This window comes from Hyla sarda, unplaced genomic scaffold (assembly GCF_029499605.1).
Source record: "Hyla sarda isolate aHylSar1 unplaced genomic scaffold, aHylSar1.hap1 scaffold_1753, whole genome shotgun sequence".
In the NCBI taxonomy this organism is placed as follows: Eukaryota; Metazoa; Chordata; class Amphibia; order Anura; family Hylidae; genus Hyla; species Hyla sarda.
In genome coordinates, this window is record NW_026608397.1 from 1 (window position 1) to 12,516 (window position 12,516).

A 12,516-nucleotide genomic window follows, 5' to 3' on the forward strand; every position below is an offset into this window, starting at 1 on the left:
TGTCAGTCCATGTTGGAGCAGGTTTAGATACAGTCTAAAGTATAGATCTCAAAGTCTGTGCACAGAATTTAGCAAGGGCCTCGCACCTTCTGATGCATCAGGTAGGTGCACAATAGCATAGCCTAACCCTCTGTACTTTGGTCTATATTGATGCGGGACATAGACAGCCAGCTGATGACCAATCCATTAGTGCAATGGATGGCTGGAAGCATTTGTCTTTGCCTTTGCAATACCACAGAAGCAATGCATGGTCAATGTACAGCAATGACACACCTGTGTGAACAGCCAGGAGACCCCCCCCCCCCATGTTATGTTACATAGTTACATAGTTAGTACGGTCGAAAAAAGACATATGTCCATCACGTTCAACCAGGGAATTAAGGGGTAGGGGTGTGGCGCGATATTGGGGAAGGGATGAGATTTTATATTTCTTCATAAGCATTAATCTTATTTTGTCAATTAGGAACATTCAGCACCCACCCGCTATCAAGGCAGCTGCCTATCATGTCATGCCCTACCTGCACAGGTGTGCTGGCTACTCAAATGATCCAATTAAGGAGGCCATTTAGTCAGCAGCAGCAGAAGTCCTGTGCCTGGACGCTCCAACAGGGGCCAGACACAAGCAGAAGCAGAAGCAGCAGAAGCAGCAGCAGCACCACCTTTTGTTTTTTGGCTGCAGCAGCAGCAAGGCCCACAGGGCTGGCTAGCTGGCTAGCCAGCAAGCAGGTAGCAATGAAAGTAGGAATCTTTCTTTTTAACCCTGTAAGGGGGTGGTGCACTGTACCCGAAGATACTGCCATATCGGGTCAATGCATAGGGCGACGGAAGCAAGCTTCGAAATCGGCCCCCGTTCTCAAAAATCCATTTAATATATGGTCCCCAGATAGGGGACGTATCAGATATTAAACTGATAAGAACAGATACTACACTTGATCTTAGCCAAAAGGCCGAGAAGCGATAACCGTGAAAGGGGCGGGCCCAACAAGGTCCCCTTCATGGGCACTATCACTGCTTGCTGTCAGGGAGGCTGCCAGACAATTTTCCATGCACACTCTGGGCTGGGGGGCAGTCAACCACCAGTACACACAGCAGAACCTAAACCCATACCATTATTGCTAAGCAGCAAGACAGGGGCCCATTGCACTCCCACGGGGCCTTTTTAAATGCAATCCATAACCCGGATTTGCCAGGAACCCTTCTTACTCCTCCTACTTGCATGTGACACTGGGCTTAGGATCTGCATAGGAAACACACACACAAGCACACACCTACCTTTGTTGCCTGCAGATGCCTCCTTGGCTGTCCCCAAACGGTATCAAACCAACACCCACGGGAAGCTGTAAGCATAGAGGACATGCCTGCACCCCATTGGACTTACCTGTGTGGGTTAAATCCGGGTTATTTGACAACCTATGGCGGTGATGGTTCTGCTCAGGCAGAGCAGTGCTGATGCTCCTCATAAAGCTGTCGCTGCTGTGAAGGTTCTAGGTGACATCACAAATCCCTATGGTTACATACACAACAAAGCTGGGTTGTTGTTGTTTACACTCTGCAAGGCCTGTGGAAGTGAGTGACATCATAGCACTGTAGTTCTGAGGGTTCTAGATGGATGCAACAATCTCCTGTTGCTTCTATGAAGGCCATAATAGACGACATCACCAAACAGCTCCATAGTCACATACACAGCAAAGGAGAGATGTTGTTTACACCTAGTGATGTCAGTGGTATTGAGTGACATCACAGCACAGTGCTAAGGCTCCTGGGCCTGGACACAGCAGCGGCTGCAATATCTCAACGGAGAATACGTTTATATATATGTGTGTGTGTGCGCGTATATATATATATATATATATATATATATATATATATATATATATATATCTCCGCCGAAATCACTTTTAAACCCATTTCCACCTTTTTTTCCCTTCTCTTCCTCTTACTTTTTTTTCACGTTTTTTTACGTTTTTCTCCTTTTCGCCTCTTTTCTGGGCGTATTATTCTTCTTTTTCTTCTTTTTTTTCGTCTAATGCATACCCCATCAGTGCAGCAATGCTTATTCAATACCGCCAGCAGATGGAGACACTGGGGGATAATTTTCTAAGGATTTATACTGATTTTTCCTGTCTGAATTTGTCGCACAGAAAGTTGCAGGCCAAATATGTGTGACATTTCTGCGACTTTAGCTTCTAGAGCATTTTTACAACATTATACATAGGTGCTGAATACATAAAAAGCGACTGTTCAGCGACAGACAAGTCGCATCGGCTGAAAGTAGGCCAGAATGTCAGTCCATGTTGGAGCAGGTTTAGATACAGTCTAAAGTATAGATCTCAAAGTCTGTGCACAGAATTTAGCAAGGGCCTCGCACCTTCTGATGCATCAGGTAGGTGCACAATAGCATAGCCTAACCCTCTGTACTTTGGTCTATATTGATGCGGGACATAGACAGCCAGCTGATGACCAATCCATTAGTGCAATGGATGGCTGGAAGCATTTGTCTTTGCCTTTGCAATACCACAGAAGCAATGCATGGTCAATGTACAGCAATGACACACCTGTGTGAACAGCCAGGAGACCCCCCCCCCCCCATGTTATGTTACATAGTTACATAGTTAGTACGGTCGAAAAAAGACATATGTCCATCACGTTCAACCAGGGAATTAAGGGGTAGGGGTGTGGCGCGATATTGGGGAAGGGATGAGATTTTATATTTCTTCATAAGCATTAATCTTATTTTGTCAATTAGGAACATTCAGCACCCACCCGCTATCAAGGCAGCTGCCTATCATGTCATGCCCTACCTGCACAGGTGTGCTGGCTACTCAAATGATCCAATTAAGGAGGCCATTTAGTCAGCAGCAGCAGAAGTCCTGTGCCTGGACGCTCCAACAGGGGCCAGACACAAGCAGAAGCAGAAGCAGCAGAAGCAGCAGCAGCACCACCTTATTGTTTTTTGGCTGCAGCAGCAGCAAGGCCCACAGGGCTGGCTAGCTGGCTAGCCAGCAAGCAGGTAGCAATGAAAGTAGGAATCTTTCTTTTTAACCCTGTAAGGGGGTGGTGCACTGTACCCGAAGATACTGCCATATCGGGTCAATGCATAGGGCGACGGAAGCAAGCTTCGAAATCGGCCCCCGTTCTCAAAAATCCATTTAATATATGGTCCCCAGATAGGGGACGTATCAGATATTAAACTGATAAGAACAGATACTACACTTGATCTTAGCCAAAAGGCCGAGAAGCGATAACCGTGAAAGGGGCGGGCCCAACAAGGTCCCCTTCATGGGCACTATCACTGCTTGCTGTCAGGGAGGCTGCCAGACAATTTTCCATGCACACTCTGGGCTGGGGGGCAGTCAACCACCAGTACACACAGCAGAACCTAAACCCATACCATTATTGCTAAGCAGCAAGACAGGGGCCCATTGCACTCCCACGGGGCCTTTTTAAATGCAATCCATAACCCGGATTTGCCAGGAACCCTTCTTACTCCTCCTACTTGCATGTGACACTGGGCTTAGGATCTGCATAGGAAACACACACACAAGCACACACCTACCTTTGTTGCCTGCAGATGCCTCCTTGGCTGTCCCCAAACGGTATCAAACCAACACCCACGGGAAGCTGTAAGCATAGAGGACATGCCTGCACCCCATTGGACTTACCTGTGTGGGTTAAATCCGGGTTATTTGACAACCTATGGCGGTGATGGTTCTGCTCAGGCAGAGCAGTGCTGATGCTCCTCATAAAGCTGTCGCTGCTGTGAAGGTTCTAGGTGACATCACAAATCCCTATGGTTACATACACAACAAAGCTGGGTTGTTGTTGTTTACACTCTGCAAGGCCTGTGGAAGTGAGTGACATCATAGCACTGTAGTTCTGAGGGTTCTAGATGGATGCAACAATCTCCTGTTGCTTCTATGAAGGCCATAATAGACGACATCACCAAACAGCTCCATAGTCACATACACAGCAAAGGAGAGATGTTGTTTACACCTAGTGATGTCAGTGGTATTGAGTGACATCACAGCACAGTGCTAAGGCTCCTGGGCCTGGACACAGCAGCGGCTGCAATATCTCAACGGAGAATACGTTTATATATATGTGTGTGTGTGCGCGTATATATATATATATATATATATATATATATATATATATATATATATTTCTCCGCCGAAATCACTTTTAAACCCATTTCCACCTTTTTTTCCCTTCTCTTCCTCTTACTTTTTTTTCACGTTTTTTTACGTTTTTCTCCTTTTCGCCTCTTTTCTGGGCGTATTATTCTTCTTTTTCTTCTTTTTTTTCGTCTAATGCATACCCCATCAGTGCAGCAATGCTTATTCAATACCGCCAGCAGATGGAGACACTGGGGGATAATTTTCTAAGGATTTATACTGATTTTTCCTGTCTGAATTTGTCGCACAGAAAGTTGCAGGCCAAATATGTGTGACATTTCTGCGACTTTAGCTTCTAGAGCATTTTTACAACATTATACATAGGTGCTGAATACATAAAAAGCGACTGTTCAGCGACAGACAAGTCGCATCGGCTGAAAGTAGGCCAGAATGTCAGTCCATGTTGGAGCAGGTTTAGATACAGTCTAAAGTATAGATCTCAAAGTCTGTGCACAGAATTTAGCAAGGGCCTCGCACCTTCTGATGCATCAGGTAGGTGCACAATAGCATAGCCTAACCCTCTGTACTTTGGTCTATATTGATGCGGGACATAGACAGCCAGCTGATGACCAATCCATTAGTGCAATGGATGGCTGGAAGCATTTGTCTTTGCCTTTGCAATACCACAGAAGCAATGCATGGTCAATGTACAGCAATGACACACCTGTGTGAACAGCCAGGAGACCCCCCCCCCCCATGTTATGTTACATAGTTACATAGTTAGTACGGTCGAAAAAAGACATATGTCCATCACGTTCAACCAGGGAATTAAGGGGTAGGGGGTGTGGCGCGATATTGGGGAAGGGATGAGATTTTATATTTCTTCATAAGCATTAATCTTATTTTGTCAATTAGGAACATTCAGCACCCACCCGCTATCAAGGCAGCTGCCTATCATGTCATGCCCTACCTGCACAGGTGTGCTGGCTACTCAAATGATCCAATTAAGGAGGCCATTTAGTCAGCAGCAGCAGAAGTCCTGTGCCTGGACGCTCCAACAGGGGCCAGACACAAGCAGAAGCAGAAGCAGCAGAAGCAGCAGCAGCACCACCTTTTGTTTTTTGGCTGCAGCAGCAGCAAGGCCCACAGGGCTGGCTAGCTGGCTAGCCAGCAAGCAGGTAGCAATGAAAGTAGGAATCTTTCTTTTTAACCCTGTAAGGGGGTGGTGCACTGTACCCGAAGATACTGCCATATCGGGTCAATGCATAGGGCGACGGAAGCAAGCTTCGAAATCGGCCCCCGTTCTCAAAAATCCATTTAATATATGGTCCCCAGATAGGGGACGTATCAGATATTAAACTGATAAGAACAGATACTACACTTGATCTTAGCCAAAAGGCCGAGAAGCGATAACCGTGAAAGGGGCGGGCCCAACAAGGTCCCCTTCATGGGCACTATCACTGCTTGCTGTCAGGGAGGCTGCCAGACAATTTTCCATGCACACTCTGGGCTGGGGGGCAGTCAACCACCAGTACACACAGCAGAACCTAAACCCATACCATTATTGCTAAGCAGCAAGACAGGGGCCCATTGCACTCCCACGGGGCCTTTTTAAATGCAATCCATAACCCGGATTTGCCAGGAACCCTTCTTACTCCTCCTACTTGCATGTGACACTGGGCTTAGGATCTGCATAGGAAACACACACACAAGCACACACCTACCTTTGTTGCCTGCAGATGCCTCCTTGGCTGTCCCCAAACGGTATCAAACCAACACCCACGGGAAGCTGTAAGCATAGAGGACATGCCTGCACCCCATTGGACTTACCTGTGTGGGTTAAATCCGGGTTATTTGACAACCTATGGCGGTGATGGTTCTGCTCAGGCAGAGCAGTGCTGATGCTCCTCATAAAGCTGTCGCTGCTGTGAAGGTTCTAGGTGACATCACAAATCCCTATGGTTACATACACAACAAAGCTGGGTTGTTGTTGTTTACACTCTGCAAGGCCTGTGGAAGTGAGTGACATCATAGCACTGTAGTTCTGAGGGTTCTAGATGGATGCAACAATCTCCTGTTGCTTCTATGAAGGCCATAATAGACGACATCACCAAACAGCTCCATAGTCACATACACAGCAAAGGAGAGATGTTGTTTACACCTAGTGATGTCAGTGGTATTGAGTGACATCACAGCACAGTGCTAAGGCTCCTGGGCCTGGACACAGCAGCGGCTGCAATATCTCAACGGAGAATACGTTTATATATATGTGTGTGTGTGCGCGTATATATATATATATATATATATATATATATATATATATATATATTTCTCCGCCGAAATCACTTTTAAACCCATTTCCACCTTTTTTTCCCTTCTCTTCCTCTTACTTTTTTTTCACGTTTTTTTACGTTTTTCTCCTTTTCGCCTCTTTTCTGGGCGTATTATTCTTCTTTTTCTTCTTTTTTTTCGTCTAATGCATACCCCATCAGTGCAGCAATGCTTATTCAATACCGCCAGCAGATGGAGACACTGGGGGATAATTTTCTAAGGATTTATACTGATTTTTCCTGTCTGAATTTGTCGCACAGAAAGTTGCAGGCCAAATATGTGTGACATTTCTGCGACTTTAGCTTCTAGAGCATTTTTACAACATTATACATAGGTGCTGAATACATAAAAAGCGACTGTTCAGCGACAGACAAGTCGCATCGGCTGAAAGTAGGCCAGAATGTCAGTCCATGTTGGAGCAGGTTTAGATACAGTCTAAAGTATAGATCTCAAAGTCTGTGCACAGAATTTAGCAAGGGCCTCGCACCTTCTGATGCATCAGGTAGGTGCACAATAGCATAGCCTAACCCTCTGTACTTTGGTCTATATTGATGCGGGACATAGACAGCCAGCTGATGACCAATCCATTAGTGCAATGGATGGCTGGAAGCATTTGTCTTTGCCTTTGCAATACCACAGAAGCAATGCATGGTCAATGTACAGCAATGACACACCTGTGTGAACAGCCAGGAGACCCCCCCCCCCCCATGTTATGTTACATAGTTACATAGTTAGTACGGTCGAAAAAAGACATATGTCCATCACGTTCAACCAGGGAATTAAGGGGTAGGGGTGTGGCGCGATATTGGGGAAGGGATGAGATTTTATATTTCTTCATAAGCATTAATCTTATTTTGTCAATTAGGAACATTCAGCACCCACCCGCTATCAAGGCAGCTGCCTATCATGTCATGCCCTACCTGCACAGGTGTGCTGGCTACTCAAATGATCCAATTAAGGAGGCCATTTAGTCAGCAGCAGCAGAAGTCCTGTGCCTGGACGCTCCAACAGGGGCCAGACACAAGCAGAAGCAGAAGCAGCAGAAGCAGCAGCAGCACCACCTTTTGTTTTTTGGCTGCAGCAGCAGCAAGGCCCACAGGGCTGGCTAGCTGGCTAGCCAGCAAGCAGGTAGCAATGAAAGTAGGAATCTTTCTTTTTAACCCTGTAAGGGGGTGGTGCACTGTACCCGAAGATACTGCCATATCGGGTCAATGCATAGGGCGACGGAAGCAAGCTTCGAAATCGGCCCCCGTTCTCAAAAATCCATTTAATATATGGTCCCCAGATAGGGGACGTATCAGATATTAAACTGATAAGAACAGATACTACACTTGATCTTAGCCAAAAGGCCGAGAAGCGATAACCGTGAAAGGGGCGGGCCCAACAAGGTCCCCTTCATGGGCACTATCACTGCTTGCTGTCAGGGAGGCTGCCAGACAATTTTCCATGCACACTCTGGGCTGGGGGGCAGTCAACCACCAGTACACACAGCAGAACCTAAACCCATACCATTATTGCTAAGCAGCAAGACAGGGGCCCATTGCACTCCCACGGGGCCTTTTTAAATGCAATCCATAACCCGGATTTGCCAGGAACCCTTCTTACTCCTCCTACTTGCATGTGACACTGGGCTTAGGATCTGCATAGGAAACACACACACAAGCACACACCTACCTTTGTTGCCTGCAGATGCCTCCTTGGCTGTCCCCAAACGGTATCAAACCAACACCCACGGGAAGCTGTAAGCATAGAGGACATGCCTGCACCCCATTGGACTTACCTGTGTGGGTTAAATCCGGGTTATTTGACAACCTATGGCGGTGATGGTTCTGCTCAGGCAGAGCAGTGCTGATGCTCCTCATAAAGCTGTCGCTGCTGTGAAGGTTCTAGGTGACATCACAAATCCCTATGGTTACATACACAACAAAGCTGGGTTGTTGTTGTTTACACTCTGCAAGGCCTGTGGAAGTGAGTGACATCATAGCACTGTAGTTCTGAGGGTTCTAGATGGATGCAACAATCTCCTGTTGCTTCTATGAAGGCCATAATAGACGACATCACCAAACAGCTCCATAGTCACATACACAGCAAAGGAGAGATGTTGTTTACACCTAGTGATGTCAGTGGTATTGAGTGACATCACAGCACAGTGCTAAGGCTCCTGGGCCTGGACACAGCAGCGGCTGCAATATCTCAACGGAGAATACGTTTATATATATGTGTGTGTGTGCGCGTATATATATATATATATATATATATATATATATATATATATATTTCTCCGCCGAAATCACTTTTAAACCCATTTCCACCTTTTTTTCCCTTCTCTTCCTCTTACTTTTTTTTCACGTTTTTTTACGTTTTTCTCCTTTTCGCCTCTTTTCTGGGCGTATTATTCTTCTTTTTCTTCTTTTTTTTCGTCTAATGCATACCCCATCAGTGCAGCAATGCTTATTCAATACCGCCAGCAGATGGAGACACTGGGGGATAATTTTCTAAGGATTTATACTGATTTTTCCTGTCTGAATTTGTCGCACAGAAAGTTGCAGGCCAAATATGTGTGACATTTCTGCGACTTTAGCTTCTAGAGCATTTTTACAACATTATACATAGGTGCTGAATACATAAAAAGCGACTGTTCAGCGACAGACAAGTCGCATCGGCTGAAAGTAGGCCAGAATGTCAGTCCATGTTGGAGCAGGTTTAGATACAGTCTAAAGTATAGATCTCAAAGTCTGTGCACAGAATTTAGCAAGGGCCTCGCACCTTCTGATGCATCAGGTAGGTGCACAATAGCATAGCCTAACCCTCTGTACTTTGGTCTATATTGATGCGGGACATAGACAGCCAGCTGATGACCAATCCATTAGTGCAATGGATGGCTGGAAGCATTTGTCTTTGCCTTTGCAATACCACAGAAGCAATGCATGGTCAATGTACAGCAATGACACACCTGTGTGAACAGCCAGGAGACCCCCCCCCCCCCATGTTATGTTACATAGTTACATAGTTAGTACGGTCGAAAAAAGACATATGTCCATCACGTTCAACCAGGGAATTAAGGGGTAGGGGTGTGGCGCGATATTGGGGAAGGGATGAGATTTTATATTTCTTCATAAGCATTAATCTTATTTTGTCAATTAGGAACATTCAGCACCCACCCGCTATCAAGGCAGCTGCCTATCATGTCATGCCCTACCTGCACAGGTGTGCTGGCTACTCAAATGATCCAATTAAGGAGGCCATTTAGTCAGCAGCAGCAGAAGTCCTGTGCCTGGACGCTCCAACAGGGGCCAGACACAAGCAGAAGCAGAAGCAGCAGAAGCAGCAGCAGCACCACCTTTTGTTTTTTGGCTGCAGCAGCAGCAAGGCCCACAGGGCTGGCTAGCTGGCTAGCCAGCAAGCAGGTAGCAATGAAAGTAGGAATCTTTCTTTTTAACCCTGTAAGGGGGTGGTGCACTGTACCCGAAGATACTGCCATATCGGGTCAATGCATAGGGCGACGGAAGCAAGCTTCGAAATCGGCCCCCGTTCTCAAAAATCCATTTAATATATGGTCCCCAGATAGGGGACGTATCAGATATTAAACTGATAAGAACAGATACTACACTTGATCTTAGCCAAAAGGCCGAGAAGCGATAACCGTGAAAGGGGCGGGCCCAACAAGGTCCCCTTCATGGGCACTATCACTGCTTGCTGTCAGGGAGGCTGCCAGACAATTTTCCATGCACACTCTGGGCTGGGGGGCAGTCAACCACCAGTACACACAGCAGAACCTAAACCCATACCATTATTGCTAAGCAGCAAGACAGGGGCCCATTGCACTCCCACGGGGCCTTTTTAAATGCAATCCATAACCCGGATTTGCCAGGAACCCTTCTTACTCCTCCTACTTGCATGTGACACTGGGCTTAGGATCTGCATAGGAAACACACACACAAGCACACACCTACCTTTGTTGCCTGCAGATGCCTCCTTGGCTGTCCCCAAACGGTATCAAACCAACACCCACGGGAAGCTGTAAGCATAGAGGACATGCCTGCACCCCATTGGACTTACCTGTGTGGGTTAAATCCGGGTTATTTGACAACCTATGGCGGTGATGGTTCTGCTCAGGCAGAGCAGTGCTGATGCTCCTCATAAAGCTGTCGCTGCTGTGAAGGTTCTAGGTGACATCACAAATCCCTATGGTTACATACACAACAAAGCTGGGTTGTTGTTGTTTACACTCTGCAAGGCCTGTGGAAGTGAGTGACATCATAGCACTGTAGTTCTGAGGGTTCTAGATGGATGCAACAATCTCCTGTTGCTTCTATGAAGGCCATAATAGACGACATCACCAAACAGCTCCATAGTCACATACACAGCAAAGGAGAGATGTTGTTTACACCTAGTGATGTCAGTGGTATTGAGTGACATCACAGCACAGTGCTAAGGCTCCTGGGCCTGGACACAGCAGCGGCTGCAATATCTCAACGGAGAATACGTTTATATATATGTGTGTGTGTGCGCGTATATATATATATATATATATATATATATATATATATATATATATTTCTCCGCCGAAATCACTTTTAAACCCATTTCCACCTTTTTTTCCCTTCTCTTCCTCTTACTTTTTTTTCACGTTTTTTTACGTTTTTCTCCTTTTCGCCTCTTTTCTGGGCGTATTATTCTTCTTTTTCTTCTTTTTTTTCGTCTAATGCATACCCCATCAGTGCAGCAATGCTTATTCAATACCGCCAGCAGATGGAGACACTGGGGGATAATTTTCTAAGGATTTATACTGATTTTTCCTGTCTGAATTTGTCGCACAGAAAGTTGCAGGCCAAATATGTGTGACATTTCTGCGACTTTAGCTTCTAGAGCATTTTTACAACATTATACATAGGTGCTGAATACATAAAAAGCGACTGTTCAGCGACAGACAAGTCGCATCGGCTGAAAGTAGGCCAGAATGTCAGTCCATGTTGGAGCAGGTTTAGATACAGTCTAAAGTATAGATCTCAAAGTCTGTGCACAGAATTTAGCAAGGGCCTCGCACCTTCTGATGCATCAGGTAGGTGCACAATAGCATAGCCTAACCCTCTGTACTTTGGTCTATATTGATGCGGGACATAGACAGCCAGCTGATGACCAATCCATTAGTGCAATGGATGGCTGGAAGCATTTGTCTTTGCCTTTGCAATACCACAGAAGCAATGCATGGTCAATGTACAGCAATGACACACCTGTGTGAACAGCCAGGAGACCCCCCCCCCCCATGTTATGTTACATAGTTACATAGTTAGTACGGTCGAAAAAAGACATATGTCCATCACGTTCAACCAGGGAATTAAGGGGTAGGGGTGTGGCGCGATATTGGGGAAGGGATGAGATTTTATATTTCTTCATAAGCATTAATCTTATTTTGTCAATTAGGAACATTCAGCACCCACCCGCTATCAAGGCAGCTGCCTATCATGTCATGCCCTACCTGCACAGGTGTGCTGGCTACTCAAATGATCCAATTAAGGAGGCCATTTAGTCAGCAGCAGCAGAAGTCCTGTGCCTGGACGCTCCAACAGGGGCCAGACACAAGCAGAAGCAGAAGCAGCAGAAGCAGCAGCAGCACCACCTTTTGTTTTTTGGCTGCAGCAGCAGCAAGGCCCACAGGGCTGGCTAGCTGGCTAGCCAGCAAGCAGGTAGCAATGAAAGTAGGAATCTTTCTTTTTAACCCTGTAAGGGGGTGGTGCACTGTACCCGAAGATACTGCCATATCGGGTCAATGCATAGGGCGACGGAAGCAAGCTTCGAAATCGGCCCCCGTTCTCAAAAATCCATTTAATATATGGTCCCCAGATAGGGGACGTATCAGATATTAAACTGATAAGAACAGATACTACACTTGATCTTAGCCAAAAGGCCGAGAAGCGATAACCGTGAAAGGGGCGGGCCCAACAAGGTCCCCTTCATGGGCACTATCACTGCTTGCTGTCAGGGAGGCTGCCAGACAATTTTCCATGCACACTCTGGGCTGGGGGGCAGTCAACCACCAGTACACACAGCAGAACCTAAACCCATACCA

The 12,516-nt window shown here is 46.3% G+C and overlaps 6 non-coding genes across 6 annotated transcripts; all 6 read right to left on the reverse strand.

The window, feature by feature from the left end:
* Positions 1 to 768: 768 nt before the first annotated feature.
* On the reverse strand, positions 769 to 959 carry LOC130313311 (U2 spliceosomal RNA). Its single transcript, XR_008861254.1, has one exon. It is a non-coding gene; the product is annotated as a U2 spliceosomal RNA (small nuclear RNA).
* Positions 960 to 3,052: 2,093 nt separating this feature from the next.
* On the reverse strand, positions 3,053 to 3,243 carry LOC130313323 (U2 spliceosomal RNA). Its single transcript, XR_008861265.1, has one exon. It is a non-coding gene; the product is annotated as a U2 spliceosomal RNA (small nuclear RNA).
* Positions 3,244 to 5,335: 2,092 nt separating this feature from the next.
* Positions 5,336 to 5,526, reverse strand: LOC130313335 (U2 spliceosomal RNA). The gene has a single exon (XR_008861276.1). It is a non-coding gene; the product is annotated as a U2 spliceosomal RNA (small nuclear RNA).
* Positions 5,527 to 7,616: 2,090 nt separating this feature from the next.
* Positions 7,617 to 7,807, reverse strand: LOC130313342 (U2 spliceosomal RNA). Its single transcript, XR_008861280.1, has one exon. It is a non-coding gene; the product is annotated as a U2 spliceosomal RNA (small nuclear RNA).
* Positions 7,808 to 9,895: 2,088 nt separating this feature from the next.
* LOC130313344 (U2 spliceosomal RNA) lies at positions 9,896 to 10,086 on the reverse strand. Its single transcript, XR_008861281.1, has one exon. It is a non-coding gene; the product is annotated as a U2 spliceosomal RNA (small nuclear RNA).
* Positions 10,087 to 12,175: 2,089 nt separating this feature from the next.
* On the reverse strand, positions 12,176 to 12,366 carry LOC130313312 (U2 spliceosomal RNA). The gene has a single exon (XR_008861255.1). It is a non-coding gene; the product is annotated as a U2 spliceosomal RNA (small nuclear RNA).
* Positions 12,367 to 12,516: the final 150 nt, after the last annotated feature.